A 25,603-nucleotide genomic window follows, 5' to 3' on the forward strand; every position below is an offset into this window, starting at 1 on the left:
TTGACTGATCTAAAGAGCTGGAACTGGCTGCATTTTAAGAGTGTAGCAAGAGATGGGGGGCCTGGGTGGCTCCGTCAGTTAAACCTCTGCCTTCGGCTCATAATCCCAGCATCCTGAGATGGAGCCCCACATCAGACTCCTTGCTGGCTCACCAGGAGGGTCTGCTTCTCCCTCCCTCTGTGCTCTCTCTCTCAAATAAATAAAATCTTTAAAGCATACCTTTTTTAAAAAAAGATTTTATTTATTTATTTGACAGAGAGCTCACAAGTAGGCAGAGAGGCAGGCAGAGAGAGAGGGGGAAGCAGGTTCCCTGCTGAGCAGAGAGCCTGATGCGGGGCTCGATCCCAGGACCCTGGGATCATGACCTGAGCCGAAGGCAGAGGCTTTAACCCACTGAGCCACCCAGGTGCCCCCTACTTACCTGTTTTCTTACAGAGTCTCCCATGGTACCTGCAGCTTGGGATATTTATGCAGGAGGTGGCTAAGATATAGTCTGGAGCACAGGTCTTTCCCAATTCCCATTCCCCTGCATTTCTCCAAATAGATAAGCAGGTAAGTTGTAAGAATGAACATTTAGAATTGCATTTAGTGACACAGAATCACATTTTTGACTGTTACAAAATTCATTTCTTTCCTCCTCTCTTCCATTTTCCCACATTTCCAAGGTAATGGCAGCTATATGTCCAATGTGAGATAGACCAGACAAAGATCATATTCAGGAGAGGTGGACAGGGAGCGTACACTGATTATAAACTGGGTCTTATTAAGTACACTGTGTGTGTGTGTGTGTGTGTGTGTGTGTGTGTGTGTAATGAATTATTGTAAAAGTACCTTGTTATTTGATTTGGACATTGACTTTACACTGTGTATGGGGTTTATGTAAATGAGAATGAACATTCTGGCTTACATAATACTGAAACAGCATTTCTTAAAGGAATTCCATCATACTTGCCCCCAATTGGAGCAATCTCCTGTTCACAAATTATTGCAATTACTTGCTTATTCATCATCTCCTGCAGTAGACCATGAACTTCTAAAGGGCAAAAGTACCTTTTATCATCTCGGTACTTCCCAGTACTTAGTAAAGTTCTTAATATAGGACAGGTGTTCAATAAATATTGAATGACTGAATGGAAATTGTCCAAATGTTCTGCCTTCTGTAGAATCTTGTCATCCTTCTGAATCCACAGATCTTCTAATAGTTATTATTAAATTATTAATTCAATTAAACAGACACTCCTGTGGGGCTCCTGGAAGGCCCTCTTCTCTGTAGCTGCAAAGTCAGCAAGCAGTCGCTTGTAAAATTATTGTGATGGGATGTTTCTCCATGCCTCTGAACCTCGTTTTTATTTTTTTAATTTTTCTATAAAGATTTTACTTATTTATTTGACAGAGATCACAAGTAGGCAGAGAGGCAGGTGGTGGTGGGGGAGCAGGCTCCCTGTTGAGCGGGGAGCCTGATGTGGGGCTTGATCCCAGGACCCTGAGATCACGACCTGAGCTGAAGGCAGAGGCTTAACCCACTGAGCCATCCAGGCACCCTTGGACCTCATTTTTAATTTAACAGACATGTTCCTAAATGGATGATAAGTTGTGATTTTTGTGATACTTACCTAATCGCTTCAAGGCAACCTGAAGAATTTCTAATATAGATATTCTTTATAAAAAGTGAAGAATTGTGTCTCCTGATCCATAGTCTGATTTTGCATTTTATATGTGTTGTTGGGTCTTAACAAGTTTTCTCCACTCTAGATATACTTCATTCCTCAATAACCACCTTCACTCAGTCTCTCTACTGTTCTCAAATGTCTTAATTACAGATGCACATTAATGGAGCTTAGTAAAATCGCTTTACTCTAGACTGTCCTTATTCTTTCCTTCTAAATATATATGTTTGATGTGAAGAGATGGACCTCATTTCCCTTGCAATTTGCACAGAAGTTTCTATCACGTGAGACATATAGTTCAGAAAATGACTTTTCCGCAGGACCCTTCCTTACCATCTTCCTTGCCTTGAGGTGGATAACCTTAGTCAACTTAGAGCACAGCCAGGGACAAAGAATCTGAGGCCTGGAGGGAATGGAAGACACACAGAAGGAATGGCAGGAGTTGGCCAAGTATACACCATCAGCACCCAAGGGAACATGTGTGGGAGGGGTCCAGTGGACTGGAGATGTATACAGTGTTTTTCAAACTGTGGTTGGCAACCAGTAGCATTCAAATCACCTCCAAACTTGTTAGAAATGCACGTAATTTGGCACAGCCTAGACCTACAGTATTAGTAACTCTGGGGGTGGCATCCAGCAATTTGTGTTTTAACAAGCCCTCTAGGGGCTTCTGATGCCTGCAACAATTTGAGAACCACTTCTCTTCTGAGCCACTTCATTTCTTTTTATGCCCACTATGCCTTGTTCCAGCCACTGCTTATGGCCATCTGCTCTGCATGGGCTCTAACAGATTTCCTACAGATGCAGCCAGACTGTCCCTTGCCTCCTGCTTTGTCCTGCACACCAGGTCTCCTGTCCTAGAGCCAAGCTTTGGATTCCCAAGGCACAAAAAGAATATGGGCTCCAGCTCAGTATCCATACATAAGCAATGTATTTTCCCCAGGAAATATGGGGAAATCCCACCTTCTCTAAGGACCTATCTTTGACAAATGGGAGATAGGAACTGGGGAATATATTCTACTCATTTCGCCTCTTTGGATAGGCTGTCCTGAGGTGCACTTTGTATGGTTTCTTTTTTTTTTTAATAAACATATAATGTATTATTAGCCCCAGGGGTACAGGTCTGTGAATCACCAGGTTTACACACTTCACAGCACTCACCATAGCACATACCCTCCCCAGTGTCCATAACCCCACCACCTTCTCCCTGCCCTCCTCCCCCCAGCAACCCTCAGTTTGTTTTGTGAGATTAAGATTCTCTTATGGTTTGTCTTCCCCCTGATCCCATCTTGTTTCATTTATTCTTTTCCTACCCCCCAAACCCCCACATTACATCTCCACTTCCTCATATCAGGGAGATCATATGATAATTGTCTTTCTCCGATTGACTTATTTCACTAAGCATGATACCCTCTAGTTCCATCCACGTCATCGCAAATGGCAAGACTTCATTTCTTTTGATGGCTGCATAGTATTCCATTGTATATATAGATCACATCTTCTTTATCCCACTTTGTATGGTTTCTTAATGACATCAAGCAATCGGTGGCCATCAACTCAAAAACATCTTCTTGGAGTTTACTTTTCTGCTTTGGCTCACTCTCTTCTCCATCAGATCTCTCAGGCATTGCATTTCCTAAAACACTAGAAGCCTTTACTTCAGGCTCGAATTTCTCGGGGAACAGGCTAAAACCAAAGATGCCCAGTACCTGAACTGTCGTTCATTGCAACTTCATTTCTGGGACTCCGATGTATACTTTTCATATAGGAGAAATATGCAGAGTTAATGTTGCTATGATAAAATATCTCAGTAGAACTTTTGTAACATTTAACATATTAAATGATGAAGCAAATGCAGATCAGCATGCTAAGATACTGAAGGGAAACATTTAATTTTCTATTTGTTAGACTGTTCTAGGAAATAATCCAATTTTTAACACACCATTTTCTTCTTTCCCTCAGCATTGTCACAAAACTGGACAGTTCTCAGTTCTTCAGTAGAATCCTAAATTTTCATACACCTTTCTGGAATAAAGAGCATATTTCATCAGCCCTGGATTAACCTTATTTGAAATGACCTGATAGCTAGGCTGTTCTTTTGGATTTCTTGTGTTAGGGGTTATTCATTTTGCCAATCAGGTAATGAAGGAGAGTATACATTGCTATTTTTTCTTCGGACTCAGGGGACCTTAATAGTAATAGAGTTCTAGCATGACGAAATCCTTCCCAAAGGGCAGCACTGTACATACAAAGACATGGTAATAATTTTGGTGATCTACCCGGGGAGATAAATTCTCAGTAATTCCTGTGTTGTCTAAAAAAGTCATGATACTACCTGTTGTACCTAAATCACTGCCAGGGAAATCATCCAGCTGTGGGAAATATATTTCTCAGGTCATCCCATCTTTGTGATTTGGAAGATGGTTTCCAAAAGCCTCAAAAGTGAGATCTCTCCTTAACCTGTTCACCACTATGACTTGCTATTTCCCACTAGGGATCCCTTTCTCCAGCATACCCTTCCACCCCCAACCTGTATTGAGATATAATTGACAAAGATATTGTGTAGAATTAAGGGGTAGAGCATTTGGATTTGATTTGATACACTTAAATATTGCAAAATGATTACCACCATGAGGTTAACTAACACCTCTGTCAGGTCACATAATTGCTATCTATTTTTGGGGTAAGAACATTGAAAAAGTACTCTCTTCCCAACTTTCAAGTTTGTAATACAGTATTAGTAACTATCATCACCATGTTGTACATTAGATCCCCAGAACTGACTCATCCTATAGCTCGAAGCTTTCCTCAACGCCTTCCCATTTTCCCCACCCTGCAACTTCCAGTAACCACTGTTTTAGGCTCTATTTTGTAAAGTATGGCTTTTTTAGAAGGCACAGATTTTCTCCTTTTTCATTGCTGAGTAATGATCCGTTGTGTATATCACTTTTTATACATTCATCCGTTGAGAAATGTTTAGGTGGGTTCCATACCTTAGCTATTGTGAATACTGCTGCAATGAACATAGGAGTACAGATATATTTTGAAGATCCGGTCTTCATTTCCTTTGGATAAGTACTTAGAAGTGGGATTGCTGAATCATATGGTAGTTGCCTTTTTAGTTTTTTGAGGGACCTCCACACGGTTTTCTGCAGTGGCTGCATCAATTTACATTTCTACCAATAGGGCATAAGGATAGGGACCCTTTCCTTTACCATAAGCCTTGATGTCCAGGAGGCCAGTATTAAAAAATTTATTATACTTGGGGAGGATGGGATAACTCTTATTACTATATTGTGAATGTGCTTATGAATTAATAGATACCAATGCTTCAGATGATAGTTGGGGTTAGGCAAATCTGGAAGGAGAGGGAAGAAAACAAGGCTTTAAGTGACTTCTTTGTATATGCAAAAAGCATTTGAGGGAAGAAAGATAATTTTCTGTTTCTTCCATTGAAACCACCCCAAAATAATTCAGTTCCATGCCTACTCTAAGCCCTCTATAGCTAGCCAGCTGTGGTGTATTTGGGGCATGTTTTAAATTTTTTTTTCTTGCATTCTCAGACTGTTTCATATCCCAGCATTATGGTCTCAATCTAAACCTGTCTACTTTCTGTATTTCCTCCTAATGATATTTTTAAAGATTGTATTTATTTTTTATTTGACAGACAGAGATCATAAGTAGGTAGAGAGACAGGCGGTGGGGGAGAGTAGGCTCCCCACTGAGCAGAAAGCCAGATGTGGGGCTTGATCCCAGGATGCTGGGACCATGACCTGAGCTGAAGGCAGAGGCTTTAACACACTGAGCCACCCAGGCACCCCTCCTCCTAATGATTTTATGACCATTCCCCTGCTGCTCGTTCTGACACCACTCCACAATTTATCTCTGGTCAACCCTCCTTCTGTGATTTATTAGATCCTCCTCAGAACTCTACACCATGATTCCTGAAATGAAGATCCATCAGTTAGGATGTCCTCACTAACTCATACCCCCATCCCCAAAGTCCATGCCAAAAAAGTAGGTGACTGGAGAAATGCTAGAGATATTTACTCCATAAGAGGAAGCGAGAGAAAGCTAGTCCTTTGGGATTTTACATCTTAGATGTAGGAAGGGGAAAAAAAGTGAAAAATTATCAACGGGGTCATGAGATGGGGACAGAGTAAAACAATGCAAATTCCATTTAGTTAAACTTCTTAAAAAACTCACTGCACATATTTCTATGGATTTCCATAGGTCACTTTTTTTTTCAAGATTTTATTTATTTATTTGACAGACAGAGATCATAAGTAGGCAGAGAGACAGGCAGAGAGAGAGAGAGAGAGGAGGAAGCAGACTCCCCGAGGAGCAGAGAACACGATTCGGGACTCGATCCCAGGACCCTGGGATCATGACCTGAACTGAAGGAAGAGGCTTTAACTCACTGAGCCACCCAGGTGCCCCTCCATAGGTCACTTTTAATGATAATTTTTACTAGTTTAAAAAAATTTATCCAGGGGCGCCTGGATGGCTCAGTGGGTTAAGCCTCTGCCTTCATTCAGCTCAGGTCACGATCTCAGGGTCCTGGAATCGAGCCCCACATCGGGCTCTCTGCTCAGCGGGAAACCTGCTTCCCCCACTCTCTCTGCCTGCTGCTCTGCCTACTTGTGATCTCTATCTCTCTGTCAAATAAATAAATAAATAATCTTAAAAAAACATAAAAAATATTTATCTGATCTACATATGCTATACTGGGTTCAACCACTTTTCTATATGTGTCTCGGTTGATTTCAGTTTTTTAAAGTTAAAGGATTTGCAATGAAAATCTGGTTCTGCATCAATGTAGTCCTCTTGGATGGAATTTTGGTCTTAGGATATATATTCCCACAGGTGGAATTACTGAGTCAAACTGTATGAACATGTTGCTTTTGCTACATATTGTGTATTACACAGCAAACAGCTGTGTTCAGTTGTATTAGTTTAATTATGATCTCACAAGTTTTAAATGCTTTTACTGAAGCAAAATTGTTTTACCCAGAGATGAAAATTACAGTGGTATCATAAAAATGTGTATATTCTATTTTTTGTATTCTGCTACTTGAATAACTGACAAAACCATGTATCACCTGTCTTTATAATCTTGGCTTATATAAATTTTTTGCTCATATTTTTTGCTTTATTCAAATGAGGAGCAGGACCCCATTAAATAATCTCTAATAACCACAAATTCTTTGAAAATCCTGTTTGGTGCATATGTTTTCCCAGCATGACTTTTATCTTAGTTGCTTTCATTTGTGCATAATTTTTATTACTTTATATTGTTAACCTCTCGATGTGTGTTTTCTTTTTCTTAAAGATTTTATTTTTATTTATTTGACAGAGATCACAAGTAGGCAGAGAGGCAGGCAGAGAGAGAGGAGGAAGCAGGCTCCCCGCTGAGCAGAGAGCCAGATGCGGAACTCGATCCCAGGACCCTGAGATCATGACCTGAGCCGAAGGCAGAGGCTTTAACCCACTGAGCCACCCAGGTGCCCCTCAATGTGTTTTGAATCTCTCTTCTTTCCCAGTTCTACAAGTCGGCATGCCCATAGAATGAGTACCATGTTTATCATTTCTTCTGCATCAATTTTTATTCATTAGTGACTTTGTCTGCCACTCCTTTGGCCTTAAATAGCATTTACATGTAAAGGATTCCCAAGCTTTATGTCCTGATTCAGCTTTTCTTCTGAGTTTTGTCCTTAGCTGCAACTGAGTCTCACAGGCATCCACCTTGCCTCAACCCTTGCTCCCCAAAACACCCAGCAGAGAGCAGAGTCAGGTTCCCCATTGGCTGACCTCAGATCACATGATGCATCTACATAAAACCTCCCATTGCCTTCTCATCCCCAGTAAGATACAACCCAGACTTCTTGTCCTGCTCGGTATATCTGCTTGATGGGTTCACACCTCTGAATTCATGCCACCCTGGTCCTTGTTCATTTGTCTGCATTTACACTGCAGGTTTTTCTCTTCTCAAGCCTGCCGGGTTTGTTTTACCCCAAGCTTTTGCTTCTGCAGGTCCCTCGGCGGAATGCTTGTCCTTCTGAAATGTGCATGCCTGCCTCGTTTTTGTCAGGTCATAGATCAAAAGTCATCTTCAGTCTCCATCCTCACACTTTCCCAGATCATAGAAACAAACAAAAAACAAAACAAGATTAAAAAAAAAAGATATAAAGTATCATGTTATTTTATCTGAATAACAATACTGTCTGATACCGTCATGGTTTTATGTTTTCTTTTTAGATGTAAATGGTCTGTTCTTATATTACTGAAATAAGTTTCGAGAGAATAGCCATCCTGCCTACCCCTGATCAGTTAATCACGTTTTCTCCATCATCTTGAATAGCGGAAGTAACTCAATAGTCATTTGTAGAATGAATAGACTAACGAGTTTCCCTGTTGCTGTAAATCTCTCAGAGTGTCATTTTGTGATGAATCTGGATATCAGTACTTTATTTTACTTGCTGTCATTTCATTTCATGATTTCTTTCTTAATTTAAATTTAAAAATTTGATAGGATATTTACTGACAAACTTCCAAGATTTTGAGGTAGAATAAGTTTTGTACACCTGTCTCTTTTCCACATCTTATTGTTGTCTTTCTCTCTCGTTGCCACTTCCATCACTCAAATAGAGAACAAATAATTTTAGATTCTCGTCTTAGTGCTTCCAGAGTTTTTGCAAGTCTACAAATAACTAACGACAAATATCCTTATTTTCTATTTCTTTTAAAACACAAAAGATAGGGGCACCTGGGGGGCTCAGTGGGTTAAACCTCTGCCTTTGGCTCAGGTCATACATGGTCTTGGGGTCCTGGGGCTGAGCCCTACATTGAGCTCTCTGCTCAGCGGGGAGCCTGCTTCCCACCCCCCTCTGCCTGTCTCCCTGCTGACTTGTGATCTCTTTCTCTGTTAAATAAAAAAATAAATAAAATCTTTAAAAGGAAAAAAACCACAAACGATAGCACAATATAAATACTGTCTTGACTTACACTTCTTTCATTTAATTATGTATCCTGGAGATCATATGGAAAGTTCTCTCATTCTTTCTAGTTACATCATATTCCTATTGAGAGGATGTTCCATAAGTAATTTAAACAATCCTCATCTCTATCGATGGGAATTTGATTTCTTTTCACTATTTTATTTTTAATAATTTGTAGAGAATTACCTTATACCTACTTCATTAGCACATGGGCAGGTCTCTACGACGCTACCCAGATTAGAATTGTTATGTCAAAATTAGCTTTGTACTTGTGATGGCTTTCCCTCCATAAACTTTATACAAGTTACATGACCATCAGTGATATATGATAACTTTCTTCATAGCTTCACCAATAGGAAGTTTTATCCAGTATTTGGATTTTTGCCAATTTAATAGATTAAAAAGGGAATAATTTATCTTACTATGATTAGGGATTAAACATCATTAAATATATATAAAACCCATTTCTGTTTTCTTTCTGCTAGGTATTTGCTACATTTTTTCCTATAGGATTCAAGTATGCACTCAACAAACATTTCCATATTGGCAGTCAGTGTTCTATGTGTTTGGAGTATAGCAAGCATATACATGGGATGTGCATTGCGTATGTGCGTATGGATTGTGTGTGTGTGTGTGTGTGTGTGTATGAGATGTACATTCATCTTGGCCATGCATAGATTTTGATATGTAATATCTTTCTAAAACTTGCCCGGGAAGTTTCTGCTGCTGGCCTGCATACAAGTTATATAACTTTTGCACTTACTGAATGAAAGCCTCTCTTTCAGGATGTATTTTTCACTCTTCAAAGAACTGCTACCGCTGGGCTTCTTTCTGCTTTGTTTTTTCTTCCTCTTACGCAGCTTCTGCCAAATTCCACTGACCTACAGTCAGTAAACGTATATTCATTATATAAATAGTATATTTCTCTTTTACTTTTATTGAATATGGGGTGTTTAGAAGTGATCTTTATTGCCTTTATGTAATTCAGAGGAGGAACAAGTGTGGAGGCAGAGAATTGATATAGATAGCTATATTCATACCAGAAGTCTCTATGCATTTATTTATTTTTATAAGACAAATGTAATCACACCCCCAAGTAGCCAAAAAATCACAAAAAATAGAAAAAAATTTTGGCTCTTCCACAGTGACCCAATAGAGGATTAGTAAAAGAAAGATTCATTTTTCAAAAAGTGCTGATACTGAAGTTGAATTCTCTAGTCAGAAAATCAAGAAGATATGAGACATAGAATTGGCAAGGACAAAATGGCGACAAATCTTCTAAGACAATGTATATAAAATATCTCTCCAATATTGTCACTAGCAAAGAGTAAAGCTATAAAGATGTCAAAGATACTTAGACCTTCAGTAGAAATGAGAATCCTGTGAAATTAGAGTCTCATAATATTTAGCTATGGCTTTGGAAAGAATGAGTGAAGTTTCTCTTTCTCGGCGAGCATCCTTTTGTGAAAAGTACTTGGGGTGGGAGTGTTAGGTCTTGGCACTGCCTGTTTTGCATAGCATATATTCCAAGCCATATTGAGAGAGTTGGTTATTGAAATGAAAAGGAAATTTTGATAACAATTCACCCAAGTAATTGAGGACTAGGTTTGATGGATATCCACCACTGCTCCCCACCCTACCCCAAAATGAAGTGAGTATGTTCAATGTTTGATTTTCTGGGGCACATTAATCAGTTTGTAAATAGTGATAGTTCAAACACAAAATAATCAGGATATTCTCTTTTTCTCAGTTAATCTCTATTTTCAGACAGTAGCTTTGTAGAACTGCTTATCACTCTGTTCTCTGACTAGGAGGCTTGTGGTCTTCAGCAGGGAAGAGGAAGACAAGATGGCAACAAAATAAGGATATGTAACATGGTTGACATATTAAAAGCTTGAGTTTTAACCAACTAATGTCCACCTAGATCTATTCTTATGCATTTTTTGATTGGAATTCTTATGCATTTTTAATTTTATAATCCATTTGCTTGAACAAAATGCAAAAGCAAATTCAGTGGTTTTCTGCTCTTTCAAAATGAGGACATCATGGACATAATTGTTAAACCTAAGATTCCACTTGATGAATTACCCTCGGTAGTAAGACTGATGGGTGGCGCCATCTTTACTAGGCCCTAGAAGAGCAAGGTTTGTAAGACAGAGGAACCATGTTGGCATTTGCCAATAAACCAGATCATGGACTCACAGTTCAGGATGATGGATGTAGAAATGGCTATTGAGGGTGAACAGAACCAGACAGGAGTAATCAATCTGGAACTGTGTTCAGAATAATTTAATTCATTAAAAGAATATTCTTTTTAATTTTTTTTAAATAAAGATGACACACAATGTTACATTAGTTTCAGGTATATAGTCTAGTGATTCAGCAACTCTACACTTTTTGCTGTGCCCACCGCAAATGCAGCTACTATCTATTACCATCCAATACTATTATGATACCACAATATCACATTATTATGATATTCCCTATGCCATATCGTTTATTCCCATGACTTACACAACTGGAAATCTGTAGCTCCTACTGTCCTTGATACATTTTTCCCTCCCCAACACCCTTCCATGTGGCAACCACTGGTTTGTTCTCTGTAATTGTAGGTCTGATTTTGCTTTTTATTTCTTTATTCATTTGGGATTTTGGGGGATTCCACAAGTGAATGAGATGATAAGGTATTTGTCTTTCTCAGTCTTAGTTAACTTAGCTTAATACCTAAAGGTGCATCCATATTGCAAGTGGCAAGATCTCAACATTTTATGGCTGCATAATATTCCATTGTTTATATATGTATCTCTGTGTGTTTATGTATGTCCAAGCTCTATAAATCCTAAATTTAGTACATACAAGCCAGATCTTTCTTGACTACTCATTAGAAAAATAATTAATTCTGAATAACCTAACTAAAAGGCTGCAGTATATAGTTTTAAGTCTATTTATCTGGAACTAAATTCCATCTCTGATTTTTAAAATGGGTAAAGTTTTTATAATCACAGCATCTTTTTTTCTTGAAACTGTAGATATTTTATCAAAGGAAAGCATCCTCTGGTCTTAGCTGTAATATGACACATTTAATTAATGACTGAAACTCTTTATCTATATACGCAAGTAAATATGCTCAAAAATAACTTTAGATCAATGTGATACTGACAGCCAGATAATAAAATAAAATAAAGGATATTTACAATTTGAATGGGCAAAATTTTTTTTTCTGTGCTTCATATTTCTCAAGTGCAGGCATTAACATTTTAGACGGTATTACACTCAAAAGAAGTGTGGTGCCATGTACTGAGTAACGATCAGAGAAGGAAATAAACTTTATTTGTATGATACTTTCAAAAATGATTTTTTTTCTCTAGCTGAGGAATATGTACCACATCTCAATTTATTGTACCCATAACCTAGAAAATCAGTGAATTAAGATAATTATTTAGAAAATTTACAATGACAAAAACCCTCAGTGAATTGGAATGATAATTTGAAGAAAGTACACTTTCTGGGTAAATAGGTATTTCATGCTTTGAAATCAGAAGAGAGTTACAAAATTAGTGAGTTTAAGTGTGTGCATGTATTTTATTTTAATGTTATGGATTTATTATGGCAATGATCATAGTAAAAAAATAAACAAGGTTTTCTGTGTAGATATATAATAATAACTTTAGAATCATGTGTTTTCACCCCATATCACTTGAAAACCACCACATTTTTCTATTGTTTCCATATCTTTCTCACAATAAATGCTAGAATACTAGAATATTTTCTAGTATCCAACACATAAAGTTAGATAAAAATAAATGACTTTTTACTTACACATAAGTGCAGATTCACAGTATTCTGGAAAAATCATAATTCTTGAAGAAATGATAAAACTGCAAAGAAGTAGTAGAAATTTTGAAATTACCTCATACTGCAATGCAGGTGGGACAGTGTGGACTTTCTCTTTTAAGGTGGAATTCTTCTCGGATTAATACGAAGGACCTGCCTAAACTGGTCTCTTCTCTCTCTTTAACTTTGCTGATTTATAACAGTTTGTTTGTTCGTTTGTTTGCTTGTTTAATTCCTCACAGAAAGGGTTTTAAAAGATTTTCTTTATTACACTATTTAAAACAATTAAGCATGACTCCAAGAAGAGTCATCACATCTACCTTATAAGGCAGATGATTGAAAGTTTACCCTAGAGGCAAAATGTTTAATATTTTTACCCTCAAACATGTCCCTATAATTATTTCTTCCTCGTCTTCCCTAGTAACTGTTCTGTGCTGAAGTGTAGCAGGTCCGTGATCTTTAGTCCTGAGGCTTACTGTTTCCTAAATCCATAAAATTGAACTAACTCCTAAAATTGGCAGGGTTTCGTTTCTTTTATGACATAAGCACCGGAAGACCATTCAGATTCTCTCTCACAGTTTTCTACCTCACTGTTTAAGAGCTAAAGAAAAGCGCTTAGTGATTATTTGAAAATCACGGGTTTGTCAGAACCCTTATGTGGCAAACGTTTCCTGTGAAGAATTTTGTCACTCAGAGTTAGCCTTTGGCTGGAGGGTATTTATCCCACGGCAAGATGACTGTAAACATCTCTCACCACCCTCCTCACCAACTCCCTGCCCCATTTGTTGGTAAGAGTCACAGTTTTGCTATGAAATATTCATGTGTGGAATGTCAGTCTGCTGTATCCTGTCAAGTGGATGACAGTCTGTAAGGCAGCTGTGCATGTCAAGGAAGCACCCTTACTCTTTCTGCCCAAGTACATCTCCTCTTTCTGTGGAATTTAAAAAATATGCTGCCATTTTCCAGTGTACTGTGCAGCGAGCGTAGATTTTTGTCGATTGGACTGTTTTCTTCTCCATTCTAGCAGAAGAGTTGGCGTTATTGTCTTGAGCATTTTGGGAAGCCATTGGTGGATAAGAAGGGGCGAGGTCATTGGTCTTTCTTAGAAATATTCTGGAAAGGTTCATTGGGTTACTCAGGACCTATAGAGATACATGGTAACTTTTACTGGTTCCACAATACTTGGTATTCTTGTTCTCAGAGTCTCATCCTTGAGAAACCTGCAATAGAATCATCTTCTCAACTCCACATTTGAGGCCAAGGCAACTCCTTTGCACATGAATTTTCACTGAACATTGTAAAGTCCAAACAATTCACCTGGCATTTTTATAGTCTGGTTCTAATGTTATTCTGCTCCCCTTACTTGATCACTACCTTCCTGGAATGCTGAATTTTTTATATTCTTTGGCATGCCAATTTCTGTCTCTCCTCCATGCCTCCGTGGTTTTTCCCTGCCTAGACGACCCATTCCCTAATGTATTTGAAAAACTGCCCATGCTTTAAAACCCAGTTTGAATATTTTCCCAAAGTCTGTTAACTCCATCTTTTACGTAATTGCAGTTCTTGGTGTATTTCTAGAAACACATTCCTTTTTTTTTTTTTTTAAATCCTGTTGCAATGAAGTATTTGCTAATCTGATTCATTCTTGGATTTTGGATTCTCAAGAACAAGAATTATGTATCTTCTTTTTCATCCATGCAGTTGTTGGATTTGTTTTTTAAAGAGCATTTATTTTATTTGTGACAATACGCTAGATGCAAACTTAGAAAATACTTTTAAAAAATTCCATAGAAATGTGAATACTTTCCATAATATGTAAGGTAAAATTTGCAATATGTAAGGTGAAATTTGCACACTTCTTCCTTTAAGTATATCTTTTAATTTAGGGATCATTTTTAGAGTTTTCCAAAGTTAAATCTATTGCAGATCAGAGTTCATAGATTTCAGCTTCATTCATTACAATACAGGACCCAAAAATGCCCCTTTAGAGCCATGAGGTACCTGTCACTTGTTGTCCCTGAAATTCAATTTGCAAGCTATTTTGAAGAGATGTGTGATTTCTTTAAAAGTTCATTTAAACTCTTGTTTTCTATTAATGAACCTTGATAAGAGCCATCAGAGATCAACTTTCATTAGCTTATCTTTAGGTTAAACCAAAACCATTTACTTTTCATCAGCCCGCAGAGAAGGAGAGTCTGTAGCCTGAATTTCAGTGATTAACAATGCTGGCTACCAAGACAATTTTATTTATTTTTAATCTGGCTCACCCAGCATTAGTCCATTTTCTTTGGTCCTGTTTTCAGGAAAAAAAAAAAAAATAAGGAAGGTCACCATCCTCTGCATAGAAACCCCTCATATATTTGAGGACTCTGAGTAAGCAATCTGCCTCAAGGCTTAAGGATCTCTGTCCCTTTAACCTCTGGAATGACTCCTGTATTCCAAATGTGAATCATCTTTGTAGCTCTTCTTTGAATAGTATCCTGACTCCCATAAGTTGTGGCTTCCATAATGCTTTTCTAGGTGAAGAGACAGCACTTTTTTTTTTTCTGCTTAAAAACAAAACATTTTCCATAGGCAGTTCAAGAGTTTCAGAATCCATTGTTTTCCAGGACATTCCTCACTAGAAACTCTTAGATGTGCTCTAAAGAAAATTAATATAAATACTTAAAACTGAAAGAGATTATTTTCTTAATTTGAATAGTGCACTATTACTATATAGAAACAAAACTGATTTTATATCCTGCAATTTTACTCAGTTTACAGGTTCTAACAGATGTGCATGTGTGTGTGTGTGTGTGTGTGTGTGTGTGTGCAGAGTCTTAAGGGTTTTGAATGAGTAATATCATGTCATCTGCACACACAAAGAACTTTGTTTCTTCCTTTCTGATTTGGATGGTTTTTATATTCTTACTCATTTATAATAGAATCAAAAATAATATAATGGGAATAAAGTTAACTAAGAAGATAAGATATCTGTACCTTGAAAACTATAGAATATTGCTGAAAAAAATTAAAGACAAAAATACTAAGTGGAAAGACATCCCTTATTTATGGATTAGAATACTTAGTATTGGTAAAATGCCCATAATACCCAAAGTGATCTACAGATTCAGTGCAATTCTTATCAAAATCCCAAGGCATTCTTTACAGAAAGATGTTGATGGCTGCTGATCCATCAGTGTGGTAGTTACTAAAGGTTAGGGTGGTTATGCCTTTTCTTAAAATAAGACATCAGTGAAGTTTGCTGCATGAATTGACTCTTACTTTTACAAATGATTTCTCTGTAGCACACAATGCTGTTTGATAGCATTTTACCCACACTAGTACTTCTTTCAAAATTGGAGTCAATCCTCTCAAACCCAGCTACTGCTTTGCCAACTAAGCTAATGAAATATTCTAAATTCTTTGTTGTCATTTCAACAATTTCCACAGCATCTGTACCAGCTCAAGAAACCACTTGCTTTGTTCATCCATAAAAAGCAACTCTTCATTTGTTCTACTTTGATCATGAGATTGCAGAAGTTGAGTCACATCTCTGGACTCCACTTCTAATTCCTCTCTTGGCATTTCCACCACATCTGCAGTGACTCCCTTCACTGACATATTCAACCCCTCAAAGTCATCCATGAGAGTTGGAATCAACTTCTTCCAGACTCCTGTGAATACTGGTATTTTGACCTCCATGACTCACAGATACTCTTGATGGCATCTGGAGTGGTGAATCCTTCCCAGAAGATTTTTTAATTTACTAGGCCCAGATTCATTAGAGGAAGCCTCTCTGTGGCAACTATAGCTTTACAAAGTGTATTTCTTAAATAATAAATCTTGAAAGTTGAAATTACTCTCTGAGTCATGGGCTGCAGAATGGATGTCATGTTAGTTGGCATGGAAGCAACATTAATTTTGTTCTCCATCCCCCATCAGAGTTGTTGGGTACATTGTCACTGAACAGTAGCAGTTTGAAAAAGATTTTGTTTTTCCTGAGCAGTAGTTCTCAAGAATGGGCTTAAAATATTCAGTAAACCATGTTGTAAATAGATGTGCTGTCATTTTGGCTTTGTCATTCCATTTATAGAGCTCAGGCACGATGGGTTTAGCACAGTTCGTAAAGGTCCTGTGATTTTTGAAATGGTAAATGAACATTAACTTTGAGCCATCAGCTTCATTACCTCCCAATGAGAGAGTCAGCCTTTCTTTTCAAGCTTTGAAGTCAAGCATTGACTTCTCCCAAGCTATCAAATTCTTAGATGGTATCTTCTTCCAGTGTAAGACTTCTCATTGAGATTGAAGATGGATTGTTTATGTAGCCACCTTCATGAATGATCTTAGGGAGATTGGTGTGGCTGGTTTGATCTTCTCTCCAGACCCCCAGAACTTTCTCCATATCAGCAATAAGACTCTTTCGCTTTCTTACCATTTGTGTGTTTACTGGAGCAGCGCATTTAATTTCCTTCAATAACCTTTTCTTTGCCTTCCTGACTTGGCTGTTTGGCACAAGAGGGGTCTTGATTTCAGTCTGTCCTGGCTTTTGACATGCCTTCCTCACCAAACTAATGAATTATTTTTAGCTTTTGTTTTAAAGTGAAAGACTTGTGACTCCCTTACATGTGAACACATAGAGGCCTTTGTCAGATGATGAATTGGCCTGATTTGAATATTATTGTGTCTCAGGAAATGGGGAGGCCTGAGGAGAGGGATAGAGATGGGGGAACAGCCAGTCAGTGGAGCATTCAGAGTACATGGTTGTCACTTAAGTCAACCATCTTGTGTCGACATGATCTGTGGAGCCCTAAAGCAATTGCAAGAGGAGCATCAAACATCATTGATTACATAGCAAATATAATGGTGAAAAATTTGGAATATTGTGAAAATTTCCAGGATGTGATACAAAGTGGGGAGATGCTGTTGCAAAAATGGTATTAATAGACTTGCTCGATGCAGGGTTGCAGGGTTGCAGGTTACAAACTTTCAGTTTGTAAAGAAAAACAAAACAAACAACAAAAAAAAACCCACAATCTGCAAACACGATAGGGGGAGCACAATAAAATGAAGTAAACTTGGATAACGTCTCTCCTTCCCACTGCTCACAGTTGCCTTAGGAACTCTGATGGTATGTGCAAAGGCCAAGCATATATAGCTAAGGGAGGAAATTCAGATTTATAAGGAGATTTGAATTTGTATCTGTTGGCTTTTACTTTGTTGGTGATATAGGGGTTTTTTGGCCTTTTTTATTAGTATATCTTCTCTTACTTATTGTCTCAATTAGAATTTCATTAGCTTGGATGCTACAACAGACTAAGCCCAGGGTTTTGTAAGGCTATGAAGGAAATGGTTGCCATGAACAGATCAAATAGGAAACTGGGTAAAGGAGGGAGAAAAAAGCACTTTCCAGACCACTTAGAAATGCCTTGTATGGGCAGAAAAAAGCATTTAGTATGTATTTGTCTGTCTGTGTATCTATGCAGATAGAGGGAGAGATAGAGAGACAGAGGAACTGCAAGGAACTGGTGTATATGATTGTTGGAACTGATGAGGTAGGTTTGAACTCCACAGGGCAGAAATTCAAGAAGAAAAGATTCAGCAGACTGAAACTCCTTTGTGTATTGGCTGAAGACTCAGGAAAGGAAGATCCTGTAAAGGGAAAACAAATTTTAGACCAATAGTTGGAATACAGTCAGGGGAATGTCAAAGTCTTTTAAAGGGTCTTCACTGATTATGCCAGGCCCACCAGAACAGGCTCTCTTACTTAAACCCAACTGATCAGAACTTCTGCACAATCCCCTCCAGCAGGACCCAGGTTGGTCTTTGATTAAAGATCTGGAGGAAAATGTGTGTGTGTTAGAAAATGGCCACTGTACCCACTTCCATCCTCTTAATAGTGTCCTTGATTTGATCTATGAAAAAGCCATTCCAGATAGATGTTGTTTCTCTGGGTCTTTCTACTGGGCATTTTCCTCATTGGTGGTCTCTTGAGGGTTGCTCAGGCCACTACAACTCTGAGAACAGCATTAGAATTCAAATGTTTAATATTGACCAGTTCCAGGTAAAGCTGTAGATGAAACTCTTATAACTAGACTTTAATTTAAAAACAAAGCAGGGGTGCCTGGGTGGCTCTGGAAGCCTCTGCCTTCCGCTCAGGTTATGATCCCAGGGTCCTGGGATCAAGCCCCGCATGGGGCTCTCTGTTCAGCAGGGAGCCTGCTTCCCTTCCCTCCACCCCCTGCTCTCTCTCTGCCTACCTGTGATCTCTCTCTGTCAAATAAATAAATGAAATCTTAAAAAACAAACAAAACAAAACAAACAAAAAAGCAGATGTCCTATACTTGAGAACTGAAAGGAATGTCGGCCATTGCTCTACTTACTCTCTCATACGTCGATGAGTTTATGTTTTCTTATGGTTACGGTCATAGAGTCCTGTCTAATAACACTACTCCATGATATTCACAGGTGGAAACCCAGGAAAAGAAATTAAGTAACTCCATTAAGTTACTGTTATTAAGGGAGGTAGAATTGAACATAGGTGGCCTGATTTCAAAGACTATGTTTCTAAACTATATGTTCTACATACCTATGCATCTTGTGACTAATGTTAAAGTGAGTTGTTTTGTTGTTGTTGTTGTTGTTTTAGCAGTCTTTTACTTATCATGAAAAAAATCCCAAATTACCTTTGCCACACAGCAGTTAGGAAAATGAACCATCTAATGCTTTGTTTAGTTCCATTCCTTCTCCACTTTTCTTTCCTACTTCTCCTCCTCACCCTCTTCTCCCTGGTCCCCCTCCCTTCCTTCTGCTTCTTCTCCTCTTTCTCCTCCTCCTCATCCTCCTCCCTTTCTTCTTCTTCTTAACTCTGTACTTTCTCTCTCAAGAAGAATACCTGAAATGTATTTCTGTGTTAGGATTTGTACCCACTTACATATTACTCTCCTTTTCTTCTTTTTTCCTTTCTATGATTTCAGCAGATGGATTTTATTAAAGAGGTTTTTGAGATACCCTAGGGTCCTGTCCTTACTTCACTAGCTTTCAAGCTATAACTCAGCAGAGCTCAAACCTTTAATAGCTGTTCTTTCTAAATAGCTGAAACCTACAATTTTAGTTTAATATTCTTGCCTAAATCAAACACATCTATAACCTTTAGGCATGATACATACAAAGAAGTCCACAAGTTCAATATGAATATAGAAAATTATTATTTCTTAGGCTAACATGGAATCCCCAAACTGATATTTCTTTTTGAGCTTCTCCTATAGATATTTTTCTTTGAAGTGTCAATAAGTGAGTTTTCATCCAACAGTAGGTTTTGGTTGGATTACTTCCATATGAAAAATGAAAGTACGTAAAAAAAATAAGACAAAAGCAAGAAACAAAAAATTAAGTGTAACCAAGAGTAACCAAGAATTATATAAACATAGAAAAATCAAGACACATATTTTTAGCAGCTTGAGATATAATTTAGGTATCATAAAGTTCTCCTGTTTTAAGTGCACAATTCATTGGTTTTCATTGTTTTTACAAAGTCATGCAACCACCCCCATAATCTAATTTTACAACATACTCATCACTCCAGAAAGAAACAGGTCACCCATTAAGGCGTCATTCTCCATTCACCTCTCTCTCTAGCCCTAAGCAACCTGCTAATCTTTCTGTTTCTATGGAGTTGCCCATTCTGGACATTCCATACTGATAGAGTTGTACAATATGTGGCCCTTAGTGACTGGCTTTTTTTTCACTTAGTATGATTTTTTGAGGTTTATCCATGTTCCAGAATATCTCAGTACTTCATTCCTTTGTATTGATGGATAATTTCCTATTGTATGATTGTTTATTCCATTCATCTGTGGATGGGAATTTGGTGTTTCCACTTTGGAAGATATTCATAGTAATGAATAATGCTGCTGTGAATACTTACGCAAATGTTTTTGTGTGAACATATCTTTTTATTTGGGGTACAAACCTGGAAGTGGAATTATTAGTCATGAGCTAATTCTATAACTGGCCTTTAGGGAAACTGCCCAAATATTTCTTTGGAGAAATATCCATGCAAACCTTTTTCCATTTTTAAATGGTATGTATTACCTTTTCTGTTATTGGGTTGTGAGAGTTCTTTATGTGTTCTCATACAATTCCCTTATTAAAAAGAAGATTTGCAAATGTTTTCTCCCATTTGATGTGTAGTCTTTTTTGGGTTTTGATGATGTTATTTAAACCACAAGAGATGAACTTTTGAAAAAAATCACCATTTTCTTTAAATATTGACATGATGCTAAACTGATTAATTGGAGGAAGAAACACACTGACAACAATTCTAAGATCATTTAATATAAATCAGAGGCAAGATAAGAATTTCATGTTCAGTGACTGTGCCTTGGTCAAGGATCATCAAAATGACAGATGTGGCATTCTAAAATATTTGGTATGAGTGTTTATATCTGCTATCATGCATTCAGATATTTTTCTTTTCAGTTAATACTCTCAGATAATGCATATAAGAATGTTTAAGGTAAGACTTTCAAATATTATCCCAGTCTTAGTTTATAGATGTAATAACATTCTGCCTACTGAATTTTGTTTTTCTAATGAGATTTGGTTAGCCTATTCCCTAGCAAACTAGGACAAATTTCTGTAATTAGCATCATAAATATTTATAAAAGACTAGAGTAGACAATATTCATTTTTTTTTGAATTTTGCATAAATGCTACCTGATACACTGTGTCAAGTATTTCCCTTGCAAATGAGTTTTTTCATCCTACTTCACTCAGAATCAATAAGTCTCAGGAGATTTCCTACACCTATTAAACTAGAGATAACAAAATGTGTCAAAATAAAATATAAGCAGATTCCCAATGTCAACATTTGTCTACATTTTATATAGGATCCCAGAAAAAGAGGAGTCTCGTCACAAAACTATCATAAATAATAGCAAAGCAAGTCACTGCATTCTTTTATCCTGCTCTAGTTGCCTTACTCATTCAGTTATCTAAAAATACCCACAACTTTAAACTCATAGATCTGAAACTAATCACCGTAATCTAGAACTACGTCAACGTCTTTACTTTGTGCTTTTCTTGGCGAGATGGTGAGGGCTTTGAATTTTGCATAGTTGTTACAACCACGTTCAGCTTTGTAAGGAGCCCCTTATCTTTCAGTCAATGAGCATTCATTTGAGGGTAGAGTTCAAATTAATTGACAAGTATCATGGGTTTGCCATTCTTTTAGATCACGAAAATTATGTATGAGATCCTTTGTAATTTTAATAGTGGAGGTAATGGGGATAAAAAATAATCAGGCCATTTTTCTAGGCATCATACATGATATGTAAGGAGAAACCAAGGCATCTTAAAGGATATTTAAGTGACTGAATTGAATGTAGTTACTGATGGGTCCCCTTGAATTTCCCCATCCTTTTCCATTTAACAAGATTGTCTCTCACATAAGTCTTCATTATGAAATAGATTAAATCCATTTTTATTTTAAAATTACTGGGATATACTCATCATAATTTGCTGTCCTTCCAGCAGTGACATCAAGTGATTGATGTATTCTAAAGAACCACACACAATAAAGTAAACTGGGCAAAGTATAAGTTGTCATAGGTCGTGGCAGATACACCCTTGGTGGAATGAGGGATGTCATTGACAAAGACTGTAACAAACATGAAGAAACTAGATTTCAGTCTCATATAAACCTCATCCCCTTCTCAAGGGAAAGCCTGCTTATTTATGTGAAGTCTCTAATTTAACATAATGTGATCTGAATCCTGGTCTGCGGCGTGCTCTGTGCATCTTTCTTTTATTATCCGGGACCCAGCCCCTGCTGGGACATGTCTGCTCTGGGAGATCCCACTTGCCCCTTTCCTTCTGGCAGCAGCTGCTAAGACCTGTGTCTACTTCTCAGGCCCATGTTCACCAAAGCAGTGATTATCTTGGACACTTGCAAAATCATGGAAACCTCATTTGCACCTAAATACAGTCTACATACATGAATAGTAATTGCTCATCTTTCTGGCAAAATTATATAAACACAGAGAAGGCACAACCTTAGACATATTTATGGCAGCTTGGAGAAACGTTTTCAAAAATCATTACATCAGACTAATAAATCTTTCAAATTTTGCACAAGGAGGTCTGTCCACATTAACCAGTGCCAACCTTTTCTTCTCATCTCCTACTGTTCCACTTCTCAAACCAAAGTGCCTCACCCAGCCAAGGTCACTGAACACAGTTTTTATAAACAACATTCACTCAGCATTTGCCATGCATGAGATGCTAGACTGAGGGCTTTATGTGCGGGAAGAAGATTCTGTATAATCATGGACAGGTGGTAATGGCATAATAATGAAAAAGAACACAGAGGTTGTATTTAAATATTCTTGAGTTCACATCTTGGTTACCGCTCATGCTAGCCTGGACGTAAGCTTTTTAAACTTCAATTGCTTCATCTTTGTAGTAAGGTTGGTAGTCAGACCTGGGAGATTTTAAGGGACATGTCCAAGGAAACAGAGCCAACAACATGGAGCGTAAACATTCAAACCCATGTCCTTCGTCACTATGTTTTACTTCACCATCATTCTCTTGTAGCTTTGCTACTTACCACAAGAGTGTTGAGACCCTTCATGATTTTGAGAAAACTGTTCCACTCGTATCGTGGATAGGAATGGACTGACATTATATGGTGTTTCTGGACAACTGAAATCCCATAATGCATCTTTTTAAAAAAGATTTTATTTATGATTTTTTTATGAGTTTTGAAATTTTTCTTTATATATTTATTTGAGAGAGAAAGAGAGCACATGTGCATGTGTGTGTGCATGAGTTGGGGGAGAAGTAGAAGGGGAGGTGGGTAAGAACGAGGGGGTAAGAATCCCAAACAGAGTCTGTGCTGAGTGCAGAGCCTGATGCAGGGCTTGATCTCATGACCCTGAGATCGTGACCTGAGCTATAACCAAGAGGCAGAGTCTCTACTGCCTGAGGCAGCCAGGTGCCCCGTTCTACAATGCATCTTACTGGAATGCCATTCTCCAGTGTTCCCCACAGCGTGTCCATCCCGTCCATCCTATTGTTTTCCTTACCTCCGCTTTCAGAAAGAATTGTGTGAACCGTGCGCTGTTACGCACACTTGCAGGGCAGGGGACGGTGGGGTGTGTAGGGGAAGAAGTGAGGGAACTGTATCTAAGTAGTGAGTGCAAAGAAATAAAACACTTTGCTCCTTGTTCTAACTTCAAGCCTTGTTGTAGGTGCTCATCAAATATGAGACCAAAGTGCATTTCAACATCAATGACTGTCTTTAATGAACCAGAGCCTTTCAGCTTTAATTATGCTTTTAATTCTAGTACAGACTATGGCAAGTAGAGGTTAAGGAGGAGAGTGAACGAGAGAAGATAAAGAGTGTTTTTTTGCTGTTACTAAAATCTGAGTAATAACTGCGAAGGGTTACACAAATGAATATAAATCCATAGGTCTCTAGAATGAACTTGCCTTTTGTTTTGTTTCATGAAGAACTTGGAGTGAACTCTTGAGCTCTTATCATTATACGTACTTCATCCAAAACCATCTGACAGGCTAGATTAGAGGAAATCAAATAGATTTTAAAATGTTATTTTAACTCTCTTTATTGGCACTTGGTGCTCACACAAAAATGTAACTTCACAGAGCCCTCGCATTGTCCACGATAACCTGAAGATGCTGAAGAGACAGGTCCTTGGATTTCATTGGATTGACACTTACTTTTATCCAGTGGAGTGCAGGTCAAAGGCACTCCATAAACTGAATTTGTAGCTGTAGGAAGCAGTGTTCTGAACCAGAAAACAGGAAAGAGTATTAATCAAAAGTGAAAAGGTTCAGCTGAGAGCAGAACAGCCTTGCAAAATGATTTTAAAGATCACTTGCCCTGCACACAATTATTTTGTAGTTGCAGCTCATGCCAAGATTTTAAAGAACACTGATAGAAAATTTCATTATTCAAGTATGCACTATATATACAATGTAATCCCAGTCACTCACCAGGGCAAGGCAGAGGTGACATAAAGACAGACTATTTAAAAAATCAAATTGTCCCATATTGTACAAAGTGAGCTTTCATTGCAAATATTTATTTCCATTATGAGGTCTATAGGGACATAATATTGTCAAAATGAGAGTACTTTCTGAACTGAATAGACTTTTATGGATATTTTAAAATATGTCTCTAAAGTGATGAATGACTGGTGCTATTATTCCTTATTTTCATTTTTTTCATGTATTCTACCAGTTCAGGAAGGATCCAATTTAATATAAATTCCCATCACAGTCTGTAATTTCCTCTTCATTTTCTTGGTAGAAACCCGAGACCCTGCTTCAAACACGGTTAGCCTGTTAAAGGTGTTGAAGACACAGTCGTGTCATTTTTAAAAGACACTTACTCTTTAAAGAAGAGGTAAGGTTGATAGACTGAGAATGAAGCCTCAGATACTCTATGTCATGGAAAAATAAAGATTTCTTTCTTTCTCTCAAATGCCAAACCAGTGAACCTCATACTTGTCCCAGAGCTTTCTACAGAAGGTCGTCAATATACAGCTGGCAATACCTGTCATTTCAGAAAAGAACCAACCTTTTATTAAAATGATAATAGTAGCATCAAGTGAAGAACCACTCATGAGGTTAAATGCATTGTTGTTTTGTTGCCATAACTAGTTGAACTAAAGATATTTTATCAGTATGCTCTTTTTTTTTAAGATTTTATTTATTTATTTAATGGGGAGAAAAGGATTGAGAGAGAGAGAGCACACAAGTAGGCAGAGAGGCAGACACAGAGAGAGAGAAATGCAGGCTCCCCACTAAGCAGAGATGCCAACATGGGACTCGATCTGAGGACTGAGGGATTATGTCCTGAGCCTAAGGGAGATGCTTAATGGACTGAGCCACCCAGGCATCCCCAGTATGCTCTTTCCCGTTAGAAACCAATCAGAGATTTGTCTCTACTCACCTGGCAAAATATAGAGCTGTTGTGGGGAAATAGAAAATAAGTATAAATCTTCAAAGTATTGTAAAATACACTTTCAAAAATAATCCTGTGCAGGAAAGAGGCCGTGTCTTTGGAGACTCACCCACGGCTCCAGGGTTTCAAAACTG

The sequence above is a fragment of the Lontra canadensis genome, unplaced genomic scaffold, assembly GCF_010015895.1.
Source record: "Lontra canadensis isolate GAN:19392208 unplaced genomic scaffold, GSC_riverotter_1.0 scaffold126, whole genome shotgun sequence".
Taxonomy (NCBI): Eukaryota; Metazoa; Chordata; class Mammalia; order Carnivora; family Mustelidae; genus Lontra; species Lontra canadensis.